The sequence below is a fragment of the Triplophysa dalaica genome, chromosome 16 (genome assembly GCF_015846415.1).
Source record: "Triplophysa dalaica isolate WHDGS20190420 chromosome 16, ASM1584641v1, whole genome shotgun sequence".
Classification (NCBI taxonomy): domain Eukaryota; kingdom Metazoa; phylum Chordata; class Actinopteri; order Cypriniformes; family Nemacheilidae; genus Triplophysa; species Triplophysa dalaica.
Genome location: NC_079557.1, coordinates 15,876,089 through 15,894,244, shown reverse-complemented (window position 1 = coordinate 15,894,244; position 18,156 = coordinate 15,876,089).

The window sequence follows — 18,156 nt, the reverse complement described above, 5'->3', positions numbered from 1 at the left end:
GTAGACCACCTATCGTGGTAGTGCAGAAGAAGGATGGTAGCATACGTCTTTGTGTTGACTAGCGTCAACTTAACATGAAAACACGGAAAGATACATATCCCCTACCATGAATTGAAGAGTCACTTGATGCACTGACAGGTGCTAAATGGTTTTCTACTATTGATTTGGCTAGTGGGTACAATCAGGTACCAGTGGCAGAGAGAGACAAAGATAAGACTTTTTGCACACCCTTTGGTCTTTTTGAGTATAATCGGATGCCATTTGGGTTGTGCAATGCCCCTAGTACTTTTCAACGCCTGATGGAAAGGGTCTTTGGTGACCAACGGTTCCAGTCCCTGTTGTTGTATTTGGATGATATTTTCATCTTTTCGAGTTCCTTTGAACAGCATCTTCAGCGGTTAGAGATGGTCTTGGAGAGACTCCAACAGAATAACTTGAAGTTAAGACTTCCTAAGTGCCATTTTTTCCAAAAGGAGGTACGATATCTTGGTCATATTATTTCTTCCCGTGGAGTGTCCAATGATCCTGAGAAGGTTAGTGTAGTGGCTAGCTGTAACCGTCCAAGTAAGCTGTCCGAATTGCGCTCCTTTTTGGGGTTTGCTTCTTATTATAGGCGGTTTGTGGAAGGGTTTGCTCACCATGTAAATGTCTTATAAATCAAATTAATATTTTCCTACACAGTTTATAAGATATTCAATAGTAGTGGTGGGCATAGATTATTTTTTTTAATCTAGATTAATCTAGATTAATTCCAAAATTAATCTTGATTAATCTAGATTAAAATGGCTCATTTGAATTCTGCCGAAGGCATTCAGAATATGTGTGCTACCCAAATAATGACTAAAAGTAAGTCTTTGAGAACGGGTGTCTAGAGCCAGGTGGCGCATTAGACCAGGGGCTCATCTCCTGTTTCCAAAATGCATCACAAACTGCTTGAGAAAGCTGTTCTACTATGATAATTGGTGATGAAAATTAAATTATGTTCAATAAAATGAACTTGTGACTCCTGAGATAGGCGCAGGCTCCCCGTGACCCGAGGTAGTTCGGATAAGCGGTAGAAAATGGATGGATGGAAAATGAACTTGTGTTTACTTCCGCATTAGCTAAGGGATTCTTTGCGTTTAGGTGGTACTTGAGACTGGAAGAGCTCCTACAGTACATTTACATTTAGTCATTTAGCAGACGCTTTTATCCAAAGCGACTTACAAAGAGTGAGGGAGCAACAAGCGATATGTCATACAGGAGCCATAATACATTAGATCTCAATACAAAGTTACTGATTTTAACTAAAGCTAGACCAGTACCTGTTGAGAGAAAGTGTTTTTTTTTAAACCAATTCCGCATTGCACAAGGTGCAAACAACCTTAGTCTTGTCGATGTTTCCATTGGGAAGCTTTTTTAAAATTAATATTCCCTGAAGCAAACCCGGCGGCTTCATAGCTGCATCCATGTTAGCACGTCACGTTTGATGCGGTAATTTCACAGTAACGTTATGTTGTGTTCAGACCAAACGCGAATGGCGTGTCAAGCGCGAGTGATTTATATGTTAATGCAAAGAGCCAATAGACCTACTTGCTGCGCGAATCGCGCGAATGACGCCCTGATTATGAGATGATGAGGCGGCTTCTGCTTCCGCTTCCGCGAATGACGCGAATCACGCGAGTTGAAAAATCTCGTTCTCGCTCCGTACAGTGCAGTTAAACTGGTATACATCCGCGCTAAAATATCAAGGTGAAAGTCATCATAGCTTGCGTAGTATAGACCCAGCTCCCAACCCAACTTTGAGAATAGATTAACGGCGACAATTTTTTTAACGCGCGATAATAGTCTCAACTCAACTCAACTCAACTTTATTTATATAGCGCTTTTTACAATTTTCATTGTTACAAAGCAGCTGTACATGAGACACATTTAATACAAGTATGAATTCTAAAGCAGCCCCCCCGGCCAGGCAGATAGTGCAAAACAATATGCAAACGGTGGTGAGGAACCCAAAACTCCCATCGAGAAAAAAAACCTCAGGGGAACCCAGGCCCAACCAGGGGATTCCAGTTCCCCTCTGGCAAAAGCTGCTGCCTCTGCACAAGCTCATCAGTGCTTGCACAACAAGGCTTAATAAAAATATAAAAATTAAAGATTATCATTAACAATCTAATAGCATTTGAAATGTTGTAGAAAAAAACAAAGTTGTCGCGTCCTTTATCCAGCTCTATCCTCTTAGCACTTGTCAGGTCACCGCTTCCCATTCTCAGCTCTGCCATCAGGTCTGGGCATGAACTGCATCCTGCGGTAACCTTGGAACAAAGAGACAAGACTGGCTGAGAGTAGAGTACTGTTCTGCACTCTTTGATGCAACAAGTACATCATTTGTTGTTGGATGTGTTCCTGGTTCCGGTTGATCTAAATAATGCAGCCTAAATCCTCTGAGGATTAATATTATGGAGGTGTAGTGTATGCAAGATTAAAAAGATGAGTCTTTAGTCTAGATTTAAACTGACAGAGTGTGTCTGCCTCCCGGACCGTGCAGGGAAGAATATTCCAAAGTTTAGGCGCTAGATAAGAAAAGGATCTACCACCTGCACTTGATTTTGAAATTCTAGGTATTACCAACTGACAGGACCCCTTAGAGCGTAATGTACGTGGAGGTCTGTAATACAATAGAAGTTCATTCAAATACTGCGGCGCTAGACCATGTAGGGCTTTATAGGTAATAAGCAAGATCTTAAAGTTAATGCGATGCTTTATAGGTAACCAGTGCAAGGTTGACAGAACCGGGGTTATATGCTCATACTTTTTTGTACGTGTAAGAACTCGAGCTGCCGCGTTTTGAACCAGTTGCAGTTTTTGTAATAGGCCCGCAGGGCAACCACCTAGAAGTGCATTACAGTAATCTAGTCTTGATGTCATGAATGCATGAATTAATTTCTCTGCATCTGACAGTGACAGCATATGACGTAATTTAGATATATTCTTAAGATGGAAAAATGCAATTTTACAGGTGTTTGCGACATGGCTTTCAAATGAGAGAGTACTGTCAAATACAACGCCAAGATTCTTAGCTGATGACGAGGATTTTATGGAGCATCCGTCAATCGTTAAGCAGTATTCTTGGTTGTTACGCATAGCAGTTTTCGGTCCAGTAAGTAACACTTCTGTTTTGTCCGAGTTTAGTAGTAAAAAATTGTTACTCATCCACATTTTTAAGTCAACTATGCAATCCTTTATTCGATGAAACTGCTGGGTTTCATGAGGCATCGAGGAAATATAAAGTTGAGTATCATCAGCATAACAGTGAAAGCTAATTCCGTGTCGCTTTATTATATCTCCTAGAGGTAGCATGTATAATGCGAAGAGCAGGGGTCCCAAGACTGAGCCCTGTGGTACACCGTACTGGACTTGTGATTTGCGGGACACCTCATTGTTTATTGCTACAAATTGAAAACGGTCGGATAAATAAGACTTAAACCATTTCAATGCTATTCCGTTAATGCCGACGTAATTTTCGAGTCTATGTAGAAGTATGCTGTGATCAATGGTGTCAAATGCAGCACTGAGGTCTAGCAGCACCAATAACGAAATACAGCCACGGTCAGACGCTAAAAGCAGATCATTTGTAACTCTGATCAAAGCAGTCTCTGTACTGTGACATGCTCGAAATCCAGACTGGAATTCATCATTAATGTCATTCCTTTGGAGGAAGGAGCATAATTGAGTTGAAACTACTTTTTCCAGAACTTTAGATATAAAAGGTAAATTCGATATAGGCCTGTAATTCCCTAGTTCTTTAGGGTCGAGTTTGGGGTTTTTTAAAAGAGGCCTTATAACAGCCACCTTAAATGCTTTAGGCACATGTCCTAATGTCAGAGATGAGTTAATAATACTAAGAAGAGGATCTATAATTTCGGGGAGCATTTCTTTCAGTAGTTTTGTAGGTATAGGGTCTAGCATGCATGTTGATGATTTAGATGATTTAATGATTTTAGACAGTTCATCGTGATCTACTGTAGAAAATAATTGCAATTTCTCCTTAGGGTTGCTGTAGTTAGTTTGTTCAGCGGATTTCACTACAGGTTGCATTGTTATAATTTTTTCTCTTATATCTTGGATTTTACTTGTGAAGTAGTTCATAAATTCATCACTGTTATGCTGATAATCAGAATCTGACGTCGATGACGACTTATTTTTTGTTAATTTAGCCACGGTGTTAAATAAGAACCTCGGGTTGTGATGGTTTTCCTCTATTAGTGTTGAAAAGTACGCGGATCTAGACATTTTTATTGCATTCCTGTAATTTCGAGTACTATCCTTCCATGCTATACGAAATACCTCTAAATTCGTTTTCTTAAAGTTGCGCTCCATTTTACGGGATGCTTTTTTTAGAGTCTGAGTGTGTTCATTATACCACGGTGTTGGGCTGCTATTTTTAATTTTCTTTAAACGCAGAGGAGCAACTGTGTCTAATATTTCCGAGAAAGTAGAGTTAAAATTTTCAATAGTAGTGTCAAAATCGTCAACGTTATTACTCATGCTGGATATTTTAGACAATTCAGGCAGATTATCGAGAAACGCATCTTTGGTAGTTGAAGTAATCGTTCTACCATATTTGTAACAAGGAGTTTGATTTGCAGCCGTAGGCCATTGAAGCAAACATAATATCAGATAATGATCCGAAATATCTTCACTCTGCTGAACGATTTTAACATCGTCCACATTTATACCATAAGAAAGTATTAAATCTAAAGTATGATTACGAAGGTGAGTGGGTCCTGACACATGTTGACTAACGCCCATGGAGTTAAGAGTGTCTTTGAAAGCCAGTCCCAAGGCATCTGTATCATTGTCTACATGGATATTAAAGTCACCGACGACAAGGACTCTATCTGCGGCCAGTACTAGTTCTGATAAGAACCCACCAAAATCTTTAATAAAATCTGTGTGGTGCCCTGGAGGCCTATATACAATAGCTAGAATAAATTTTAAAAATGTTTTGTCCTTAGTATTAGGTGTCGATACGTGAAGTACCATGACTTCGAAAGAACTGTACTTAAAATTAGACTTCTGAGAGGTAATAAAAGAATTCTTGTAAAGTGCAGCGACACCTCCCCCTCTACCTTTTAGACGAGGCTCGTGTTTATAGTAATAATCATGGGGAACGGATTCATTTAGAGTAATAAAATCATCTGGCTTTAGCCATGTTTCTGTCAAACAAAGCATGTCTATTTTATGATCGGTTATCAAATCGTTAACAAAAAGTGCTTTATTTGAGAGAGATCTAATATTAAGCAATCCGAGTCGTAACAGCTGATTATCTGTATTTTGTTCATGTTTGATTTGTTTAACGTTTATTAAATTACTTTCAAGAGGTTTACGCAATATCTTATGTTTGCTAATCCGGGGGACAGACACAGTCTCTATTTTATGTTGTTTGTAAGAAGGGAATGCAGTCTCACTGCATTAACGCCGTTAACGCCGTTAACGGCCCACCACTATTCAATAGTTTTATTTTTTATATGTTAAAAAGGCATTATAGTTCGACAATGTCACTTTGTCTGTTCTGCTTTTATTTTGAAAAGTGTTTTTTGTTTTGTGACGCTTAAAACTTCCCGCTACACTCTTTTCACTTGGTGGTGCTCACGTATCGTCTGAAGAACAGTAAAAAACGTATAACCATTTTAGTTATTTATCATGCTCATTCATTTGAATCTTGTAACGAAAGAGTTTACATGGTGATTTACTTTATTATTTTGTATTGCTCGTACATGTTATTATTTCTAAGAGCTCCGAAATGTGATGGTGTGTCGGGCTAAAGAGCATGGTAGCTAATAGCAGAGACTCTTTGAATTAGCGCCCTTGGAGAAGCGGAATGAGGTATGAAGGAAAATGTGTGGAGTTTATATTATTGTCAAGGGCTTAAAAACATATTTTATTTCATTTCATATTAGTCATTTGTTAAAATGATTTGTTTTGTCTGTAAACATGATTCATATGTGAAGCTATATAGAAGCATTTTGTATTTCCTCTGTTCTTCTGTAGTTTTCACGGTGTTCATGGTGCATGGTGCTCGTGGAGAGGAATAAATAAATTGACACCCGTTTGAAACTCTGCGTCTCGATGAATATAACAAAGGGGCCGTTACAGTAAAAACTCATCGCTGCACCAGCCCTGCCGTCGCTGGTGAGAAGCTGACGCGATCACATATGAGGCCCAAACACCAACGTAATACCAGCCAGTTTACATCCAACTTGCATCCAACTCCTGCACCCAGGCAAGATTTAAAATGGACAGCAATGCTTAAGGTACAACTAGAGCTGCAAAAAGAGAAACTGGAGGCAAAGAACAAACAAGCTGAAAAGGGACATTTTCTACACACACACATCCTTGCAGCTTAACTGAAGTGACTTCAATAATAATATGGTATTGTGAGGTCAAAATATTGTACAAACTAATTCTCAGTACCCTTCTAAAACTGGTGACTATTTCAAGAAACTAGCTCATGCGCTTGGGTCATGTCTATTTATGAGAAGGGTTGAAAGAGAGTTTTGTTACTGTTTTAAGCAAAAATCATTTGGATGTCAATAATCTGTTAATGCTCAGCAAAAACATTACTCTGTGGTAAAGAATAACTACAGCTTACTAGTGTAAAATTGGTCATTCAAAGGCTACACTCGACTTAAAGCAGCAGCACAAACAAACAAGATGTCACTTAAAGACACCCCATGCAGGTCTAGCTCACGTGAAAGAAAGCTAACAGAGAAAGGCCAAGAGATGCATGACCAAGACATCAGAAAACGTGAGAAAGCATTTAACAAGTCATATGACGCTTGGAAGCTTGTAGCAAGGGAGACTAGGACAAAATAAAAAAAACCCTGTTCATCAGGAGACCTTATTGAACTACAGCAAGACATTCAAGCAAAACATGATGACGTAAGCAAACAGTATGATCCTATACTTCGTAACAGTAACACCACACCAGAGACTGTAAAGAAAATGGATGCCTGTGTTACACTAACAAAAGTCATTTGTGACCTCATAAGTATCCGTTTAGGGACCGTTAATCAAGATTATAATGATCAACTTAAGAAGGAAGGGTAAGAGAAACACTAAACAAAGATGAATATGGGTCTGTCTTTGGCCACACTAAAACTGAAACGGTGAGCTCAGTGGAGTCACCAGAGAGATTGAGCAACCACTCCAGCTCAGTCAGTACCCACAGCAGTAAAGTAGATGCGCAAGCCGAGCTTGCGGCAAAAATGGAACAATCAAAAGCCATGAAAGAAATCCACGAACAGCAAGCAGATCTTCACAAGTTGGAAGGTGAATGGAAACTTAAAGAGGTTGAAATGCAACAACAGTTGGAACAAGAGAGAACCAAATTGCAGCAGTTACAAGCAGCAAAAGACGTTGCCATAGCAGCAGCTCGTGTGAGAGCATATGACGATTTTGAAAGGTTTGAGGAGATTAATGACAAAATTTACTCTGCTTGCTACAGAAAGGAAACTGAAATTAAATCCTGATGCTGCATCATTCCAACCTCACCAACCTGCTCCTAAGGTGACAATGACCCAGGAGTCTGTGAGTCTAGCCCAAGCAATCGCCAGCTCATTGAGCCTGAACCGCTTGCCTGTCCCTGAACCAACCACGTTCCGTGGTGACCCTTTATAGTTTACAGATTGGAAACTGTCATTCATAGCTCTTATAGACAGAAAACCCCTCCCACCAAGTGAGAAGATGTTTTATCTAAAAAATTATCTTGCTGGAGAGGCACGCAAAGCTGTAGAAGGTTTCTTTTATCGAGATTCGGAAAGCGCATACAGTGGAGCATTCAAAGACTTACAAGACAGATATGGAAACCCGTTGTCGTACGGAAGGTCCTCAACTATAAAGAGTTTAATTGTTTGGACAAAAAGGGGGGTTGGAGAGAGAACCAAGTGTGACTGTTGGGCAGTAGCCAATATGTTTGATGGTCTCATGTAAACATTATCATGTTATGATTTCCTTTATTTTTCGTTTTTTATTCTAATTTGAACTTTATTTTCCTGGATATGATTTTTGTGATGGAATCCTGGTTGGAACATGTCCTTGAAGAAAATTAAATCTTCTTAAAGAAAGTTCAGAGTTATTTCTCTTTGGTCTGCTTAGCCCAACTAAGACCTTCCGTACGACAAATGGTGGCAGCGGTGGGATTGACGTCTCTGTGGGAATTGGCAGTAGAAGAGGAAAACTGGAAGTAGTAAGATGACGGCTAAAGGGCATTCTGGGCCTCAACGGATAACCAGAGCACACCCTGATTTGTTCTCAGAGGGAGAAGAGGATACAGTGGAAGCTCAGTGTGATGATTTAGAGCTGGGAGATGGTGCACAGGAGGAAGCCATTTCAAGCATGTTTCACAAAGCAGGTAATCTTCAAGACGAAGAGACTAGGAAAGCTCGTACCCCTCGAGATGATAAAGAGAATGTAGTTATGGGACATGAATTTTTGACAGAAATTAGAGATTTCATGAGACAACAACAAAGAAATGAGAAAATACTGTTTGAAGAACTGCATGACTTGAAATCCACTATTTTTCGGAAACCTAGAAATGAAGGGGGGTTTGAAGAGCAAGTCAGCCAAAATACTCCCCATCCCTTACTTAACTCAAGAACTTTCCCTCCACCAACATTACGAGGTATGATGCATTCACCTCAAGATCACCCTGTTGTGGATAGCATACAAGCTATAAGTCAATTACCAGCAGTACCTTATAGACGTTATCATGAACCACGAATTCCTGACTTTATTGAGGGGGAAGACGTGGAGAGTTTTTTCATTCGTTTTGAACGTATCGCAAGAACATGGGGATGGCGAATGGATGAATGGGCGGCTCGAGTTGTCACTTTGTTGACAGGCAAGGCGTTGGAAGCATATGCGGGGATGGATGAACAACGATCCGGCTCCTACGAGGACATCAAGGCTGCAGTACTAGCTAAGTACAATGTAACGGAGGAGACGTATCGTCAGCGCTTTAGGAGTCTCACAGTGCCATATGGTGAGAGTGTCAGAGAGACCTATAATCGAATTAAAGGGTTGTACAAGAGGTGGATGCGACCTGAAGTCACGGCTAAGGATCAGATAGGAGAGACTATCATTCTTGAACAGTACTTGAGGATTCTTCGTCCAGATGTGAGGACTTGGGTTAAAGAAAATCAACCTCAGACTGGAGAGGAAGCTGCGAGCTTGGCAGAGAGGTATATGGCTGCACATCGGGAACCGCAACGGATTTACAGAGGTACTGTGGCTAAGGGTAAAACTGAGGAGCCCAGTTATCAGACTGTGGGAGTAGTGGGGAAAACTTCTACTTTTGATAAGGGGTCTTTGATCTGTTTTTACTGCCAGCAGCCTGGGCATAAGGCATCTCTTTGCCCATTAAGAAAACCCAAGGTAACGAACATGTGTTATGTTCCCCGAGAGGAGTCGTCCAATAAATTGGTGAAATCCACTAACAAACATAGACATGTATTATCAGTAATTGTTAATGGTCATCCTGCTCAAGCACTTGTAGATACGGGGAGTACACAAACTTTAGTAAAATCGCATTTACTGAACTGTGAAATGTTAAACTATGAGGATACAGTATGTTTGGGATGTGTACATGGGGAAGAAAAGACCTATCCAACTGATGATGTATCCATGGTTATTGATGAACAGGCATTTTTGCTGAGGGTGGGGGTAATTGACAACCTGGCATATGATGTGGTGTTAGGTGATGATTTCCCTTCTTTAACTGATTTGGTCAAAGTAACACCTAAAACTTGTTCAGTAGTAACCCGATCCCAAACTAATGGGCTACAACCTCTTCCTGATGCCCATGCGGATTTGTTTGGATCAGGGGGGAAGATTAGAAAGAGTAAAAGACAACGAAAGCAAGACAAACATAAAGGGAAAGATAGGGCCCAGGATGTTGTGCCAAGTCTCCCTGTACCTAAGGCAGATTTCATTGATTTTCAATGGAGGGTGCCTAGCAATATTGGGGAATTGCAGAGGTCAGATGTTACTTTACAACCTTTGTATCAAAAAGTGTGTGAGGTAGATGGTAAGCCTGTGGGTGTAACACTGTTTAGTGGGGATCAATATATCTTGAAAGATAATCTGTTGTATGTGGCAGACACAGAGAGTCCTAGATTGATTGTGCCTACTGAACTGCGTAAGATGATCTTACATTTGGGTCATACTATTCCCTGGTCTGGTCATTTAGGTCAGCAGAAAACTTATGAGCGAATTAGCCAACGATTTTACTGGCCCAAAATGTATCAGGAGGTACAAGATTATTGTAAGACATGTTCTGAGTGCCAGCTGGTAGCTCCGGTCCGCAAGGCAGATCGAAGTTATTTGCAGCCCTTACCAATTATTGGTACCCCTTTTGATCGAATAGGGATGGATATAATTGGTCCTTTAGTGAAGACTAGTTCAGGTAATAAATTTGCGACTATGCAACTCGATATCCAGAAGTGTACCCTTTGCGATCAATTCAGGTTAAACATATTGTGAAATGTTTAATTGATCTGATCTCCAGAGTTGGAGTACCTTCTGAGATTATTACTGACCAAGGGACTAATTTCATGGCTAATGTGATGAAATTATTGTATAACCAATTGGGCATCAAAGGTATCCGAAGTACACCGTATCACCCCCAGACTGATGGGTTAGTTGAGCGTTTTAATGGCACACTGAAGGGTATGCTTAAAAAATTTGTGGATGAGACAGGTAGAGATTGGGATAAGTGGATTCCTTTTCTTTTATTTGCATATAGAGAGGTACCCCAATGTTCAACTGGTTCTTCTCCTTTTGAGCTTTTGTATGGAAGGCAAGTACGAGGTCCCCTGGACATGCTCAAAGAGGAGTGGACGGCAGAGAAACCAGCCCAGTGCAGTGTTATCTCTTATGTATTGCAGATGAGGGACAAGTTGGAGATATTCCGGACTTTGGCCAAAGAAAATTTACAAGATGCCCAGAAAAGACAGAAGGTATGGTACGATCATCATGCCAGAGAGAAGAACCTAAAACCTGGACAGAAAGTTCTTGTATTATTACCTTCAGGTGCATGCAAATTGTTGGCCAAGTGGCAGGGTCCGTATGTCATAACCCGAAAACTTGGCCCTGTAACATATGAGATTCTGTGTCCTGAAAGGAAGCGCCCTAGACAGATTCTTCATGTGAACTTGTTGAGGGAGTTTAAGGACAGGGTGTTTGAACCTAAAGATCAAGTGGTAATGATGGTGCGGGCAGTCGTGGAGGAAGAAGAGGTCTTAGAGATGGAACCAACCCGACTTCCGGAGGAGGATCCTGGTCCTAATGCACATTTAACTGAACAACAACAACAACAAATCGCAGCGGTACGTCAATCGTTTCCATCTCTCTTCCAGGAAAGACAGGGGTGTACCAAAGTAGTTACCCATAACATTCTCCTGAAAGAGAAAATGCCGATTCGACAGAGGCCTTATCGAGTTCCGGAGAGGATGGTAGGGAAATTGAAGGATGAGATTGAAACCATGTTGGAGATGGGAATAATCGAACCTTCCCAAAGTGAGTGGTCAAGTCCTATACTTCTAGTTCCCAAGAAAGACGGTGGACTGAGGTTCTGTACAGATTTTAGAAAACTGAACAGCGTATCCTGTTTTGATTCATACCCAATGCCTCGAATAGATGAACTGATTGAAAGGCTGGGAAAAGCACATTACATGACTACCTTAGACTTATGTAAAGGATACTGGCAAGTGCCCCTTGAACCCTCTTGTAAACCATATACTGCTTTCCGTGGTCCCACAGGACTATATCAGTATAGGGTTATGCCTTTCGGGTTACACGGAGCACCCGCAACGTTCCAGAGACTTATGGACAATGTACTATCTGGGTGTGACCAATATGCAGCCGCATATTTAGATGATGTAGTGATTTATAGTGGAACATGGACGGAACATTTAGATCATCTTAGTGATATCCTAGGAAGACTTCAGAAAGCTGGACTCACAATTAACACCACCAAATGCTCGTGGGCACAAACAGAAGTAAAGTATTTGGGATACCTCATTGGCCATGGCCAGATTAAACCACAGGTGGAGAAACTGAAGTGTATTCAAAACATCCAAAGACCACAGACAAAGAAACAAGTGAGATCATTTCTTGGTTTAATTGGGTGGTACCGTCGTTTTATTCCCCATTTCGCATCTCTGGCCACCCCATTGACTGATCTAACTAAAAAGAGTCCTTCTAAGTTTCACTGGACGGTGCAGTGTGAAGGAGCTTTTACGGCACTTAAAGAGATGCTATGTCAAGATGCAGTTTTGCAGGGACCTGATTTCTTAAAGAGGTTTCTTGTACAGGTGGATGCATCAGATGTCGGACTTGGAGCAGTTTTGGCCCAAGGAGAGTCTGGGAGTGAGAGGCCAGTACTGTTCTTGAGCAGAAAACTCTTCGACCGAGAGAGAAGATATTCAACGGTTGAAAAAGAAGGTCTTGCGATCAAGTGGGCTATTGACTCTCTCCAGTATTATCTACTTGGGCGGGAATTCACCCTGCAAACTGACCATCGAGCTTTGAAATGGATGCAAACAATGCAGAATAGTAATTCGAGGATACTGCGCTGGTGTCTGGCTCTGCAACCATATAAATTTATAATTGAGCATTGCCCAGGTAAGAAAAATCTTATTGCTGATTATTTATCACGGTTACCAGACTAGTTCCATTCAGAGAGGGAGGAAGGGAGAAGTGTGATAAAGTGAGGTATGTAACTTTTGAGCCAAAGAATCAAACAATGGGTTCTGTGTTTAAGATAACTTTATTCACGTTTTCTTTCCCCCTTACATGTGTAGAATGGAAGGTGCACATTCCATTGCAACTCATGTTTGTTGGTCTTAGCCGGTTGTGCCTGTAAATAAGAGAAAGATGAATGTAAATTATGGCAATAAGGATTTGTTGATTAATGGTGAAATCTTTTCTTACCTTCTTCCTGGAACTTCCTAATAGGAGGAGCTCGCGAACAGGAAGCTTGCTTTATACCTTCTTAGAGGAGGAGGAGTTCAAATATGGAAAATGTTTAAACGATTACATTTAAATGTATGTCTGAGGATTCCTAAAACTCGTTGGGTTTTATGAGTATAATGGAGCTTGATAAAGAAGCTAATATTCATGTTTAATTGTTGATGTTAAACATGATTTCCTAAATAAACTATGTAGATGGTATTGGAGAGTCTTGCCATTGGTCCATTTGAATTTGAGGGGAGGAGCCTCAACTATAAAGAGTTTAATTGTTTGGACAAAAAGGGGGGTTGGAGAGAGAACCAAGTGTGACTGTTGGGCAGTAGCCAATATGTTTGATGGTCTCATGTAAACATTATCATGTTATGATTTCCTTTATTTTTCGTTTTTTATTCTAATTTGAACTTTATTTTCCTGGATATGATTTTTGTGATGGAATCCTGGTTGGAACATGTCCTTGAAGAAAATTAAATCTTCTTAAAGAAAGTTCAGAGTTATTTCTCTTTGGTCTGCTTAGCCCAACTAAGACCTTCCGTACGACACCCGTTCATCATACAAAAGGCTTTCCGAGATAAGCTCACGAGATGGCCAAAGATCAACACAAACGACCCACTAGCACTACAAGAGTTCGCTGACTTCCTCCAAGGCTGCAATGAGGCGATTCCCCACGTTGAAGGACTAGCTATCCTTAACGATTGTGAAGAAAACCACAAGTTACTCAAAAAACTACCAGAATGGATCGTGCGCAAGTGGAGTCGAATTGTTGTAGAGGAACTTGACTCATCCGGAAACTATCCAGATCTTGCAAGATTCTCAAAGTTCCTGAGCAAAGAGGCACGGATAGCCTGTAACCCTATTGCTTCTCCATTGCTGATGAACTTCAGGGCCACAGATGAAAGATCACCAAAGAGAGCCAAAGGTCTCAACACAAATACACAAACAAAGAGTTTCACTCAGGAGAAACAAGAAACAAACGGTTGTAAACCAAAATCACCTTGCTCCGTCTGTAAAAGTGAAGCTCACAACATCACCAAGTGTCCCACCTTCGCAGCAAAGAGTGGAGAAGACAAAAGGGCATTCATCCGTGAAAATCGGCTTTGCTTTGGGTGCTTAAGGAAGGGTCACATGACTAAATATTGTAAGAGACGACACACATGCAACATATGCAGCCGTCGTCACCCAAAACTATTGCACGATGACAGGAAACAAAGACCTGTGGAAGCAACAACTAATAACTCCACTTCCACAGAAAACCATGCAAGCTTGGAAACGCAAAAGGTCATATCCCATGCATCAACACAACGTGCTTCCGCTACCTCAAGTATCGTCCCAGTCCTTGTGTCTTCAATACAAGAGCCACACAGAGAAGTACTTACATACGCAATACTGGACACACAGAGTGACTCAACTTTTGTTTTAGAAGATGTACTTGACAAACTGAATGTTGATGCACAACCAGTTAAATTAAAATTGAGTACTATGACAGCTATTGATACAATCATATCTAGCAAGAACATCCATGGTCTACAAGTACGAGGACTGCACTCTAAGAACCAAATCCAATTACATCAGGCCTATAGCCGTGACTTTATCCCGGTGGACAAGTCTTATGTTCCGACGAAGGAAACAGCCTTACTCTGGCCTCATCTCAGACATTTGGCAGATAAGCTACCACCCCTTCAAGACTGTGATGTAGGGCTCTTAATTGGATATGACTGTCCAGCAGCACTAGCTCCTCTTGAGGTTATCCTTGGAGACAAAAATCAACCGTTTGCACAGAGATCAAAACTAGGATGGAGTATCATAGGCTCGACAAATCCTCACCTAGACAGACAAGGAAGTCAGAGCTTTGTGCATCGGCTCATTCCACCGACGACAGATGTTCTAAAAGCCCTAGAATCAGACTTTACGGAGAGAACTAATGAAGACAAATATGTGTCCCAGAACGATGTTCATTTCATACAGTTCCTCAGTAACAACATCATGTAGAAGAAAGACGGACATTATGAAAGACATTATGAGATGCCCCTCCCTTTCAAGGGCAACAGTCCACCCAACCTACCAAACAACAGGAGGCTAGCCACAGTTTGCCTGCAATGCCTTAAGAAGAAGCTAAAGACCGATAAACAATATTATGATCAATACAAAGCAATCATGGAAGAAACGCTTAACAAGGGTGATGCAGAGCCTGCCCCTACAACATTTGCAGGACAGACTGAGTGGTACCTTCCGCATCACAGCATCTATCATCCCAGAAAACCAAACAAGCTGAGAGTCATATTCGACTGTTCAGCTAAATTCCATGGTGTTTCTTTAAACGACACTCTACTAACCGGGCCGGATCTTATCAATCCTCTGGTAGGAGTTCTCTGCCGATTCAGGAAGGAGGCCGTAGCGATCATCTGTGATATTGAAAGAAATTTTTATTAGTTCTCCGTCACTCCTGAATCCCGGAATTATCTGCAATTCCTCTGGTGGAAAGGTGGAGATTTGGAGAAGGAACCACAGGAATATAGGATGGCCGTTCATCTCTGGAGCTGCCTCGTCTCCAGGATGTGCTAATTTTGGCTTAAAACATCTAGCACGGCAACACAAAGCTACTTATCCACTAGCATCAACATTTGTGGACAAAAACTTTTATGTGGATGACGGGCTAGTCAGCGTCTCATCAGTCGAGGAAGCCAAGAAACTGATCATTGAGTCACAAGAGTTGTGCAAAAGAGGAAGTCTACGCCTCCATAAATTCAACTCAAATGAGGAAGCAGCCCTCGCATGCTTAGATCCCTCAGAAAGAACAGCAACCATCGAACCTCTGGGACTGGATCCAACCCTATCAGAGCGTGCACTCGGCATTCAATGGTCAATTGAAACTGACACTTTCAGTTTTAGCAGCAGCTTGAAAGATCAGCCTTCAACCCGGCGTGGTTGCCTTTCTTTCATTGCCTCTCTTTATGACCCTCTTGGATTCATCGCTCCATACATCTTAACAGGAAAGCGAATACTTCAAGAGCTGTGTCACAGAGGCATCGGATGGGATGATCCACTCCCAGAAGATATGAGACCACGGTGGGAGGAGTGGATAAATGGGCTTAAGAGGTTGAAAGAGGTTTCAATTCCGAGATGTTACCACCCACATGACTTCCATAACATTGTCAGAGTAGAGTTGCACCATTTTTCGGATGCCAGCTGCATGGGATACGGTTCATGTTCTTACCTCAGGTTCAAAAATGACAACGATGAAGTCCATTGCAGTCTTGTTCTGGCAAAAGCAAGGGTTGCACCCTCAAAGGTCACAAGTATCCCGAGACTAGAACTAGCAGCAGCTGTGGTTTCTACGAAAGTCAGTGTCATGTTAAAAGGTGAACTTGACATTAGGATTGATGAAGAGGTTTTCTGGACAGACTCACAAGTTATGCTTGGGTATATTAACAATGATGCCCGTAGGTTCCACATATTTGTTGCAAACCATGTTCAGCTGATTAGGGATAACAGTGATCCCAGTCAGTGGCACTATGTGGACACCGCAGAAAACCCGGCAGATCATGCTTCCCGAGGTCTTTGCGCTTCAGACATTCATTCAACAAACTGACTGTGTGGACCGAAGTTTCTTTGGGATAGTAAATAACTTCAAAACCCATCGCTCCATCAGAATTACTTATTGGTGATCCTGAAGTCAAGACAATTCAGGTGTCTGCAACAGAAGTCAAAAACTGCAATGACATCCTCAGGCGTTTGAGTCAGTTTTCCTCCTGGACAACAATTCTTAAGGTGGTGGCAAGAATCAAGAGGCTGGGGTCTAAACAGAAACAACAAAGTGAGTATGTGACTGTTAAGGAGCGGGAGAAGGCTGCAGACAAAGTGATTAAGATCCTACAGCAGGAAGCTTTCCTCCGGGAGATAAAGATGCTTCAGGGTAAAAAAAAACTTCCAAACTCGAGCTCTCTTTTCCGTCTCGACCCTATCTGGTCTGAAGGACTCCTCTGTGTTGTTGGGAGATTGAAAGAGTCATCACTCTGTCACAAAGTCAAGCACCCAGACATCCTACCGAATAACAGCCACATCACCAAGCTGATTGTGTCTCATTTCCACACTAAGACATGCCATCAGGGTCAAAGCCAGACTTTAATGGAGCTTCGGGCCAATGGATTCTGGGTGATTGGTGGGAGCAAGTTGGTTGCTAAGCTGATACACGTTTGTGTGCTTTGCAGGAAACTGCGACGGCCGACAGAAAGACAACAAATGGCACAGCTTCCCGCAGAACATGTCGAAGCCTCAGCACCTTTCACGTACAGCGGCATGGACTGTTTAGGTCCTTTCATTGTAAAGAAAGCCCGCAAAGAATACAAAAGATATGGCTTAATTTTCATATGTCTGTATTCTAGAGCCGTTCATATTGAAATGCTCGAAGATTTGTCAACAGACTCATTCATCAACTCATTGAGATGCTTCATCATCGTGAGAGGAGCTGTTCAACAACTTCGCTGTGACCAAGGCTCTAATTTTGTTGGCGCCAGGAATGAGCTCAAAGAAGCACTTAAGGAATGTGATACGAGGCTACTGGAAATCTTCCTGACTGAGAAGCAGTGCGAATTTATCTTCAATGCTCCCTCTGACAGTCCTGCAGGTGGTGTCTGGGAACGCCAGATCAGAACTGTTCCAAATGTGCTGAACGCCACCTTTGCACAGGTCGACTTGATGACGCCTCCTTCAGAACACTGCTATATGAGGCCATGGCTATCGTTAACAGCCGCCCATTAACGGTGGATGGAATCAATGATCCACATGCACTGGAGCCTATAACACCGAATCACCTCATTATGATGAAATCTAAAGTTGCTCTTCCTCCTCCTTGAGTATTTGTCAAGGAGGACCTGTGTGCGACAAAGAGGTGGAGAAGAGTTCAGTATCTCATAGGACAGTTTTGGGGCCGCTGGAAAAAGGAGTATCTGCTGAACATATCCTTGAGACAGAAATGGCACTCACCTCAGCGCAACCTCAAGGTGAATGACATTGTCATTATTAAAGACGAAACCTCTCAAGGAATCAGTGGCAACTTGGACGAGTGATTGAGACTGTTCAAAGTAGTGATGGCTTGGTTCGTCGAGTTAAAGTGCAAGTTGGGGAGAGGAAACCTTATAAAAAACA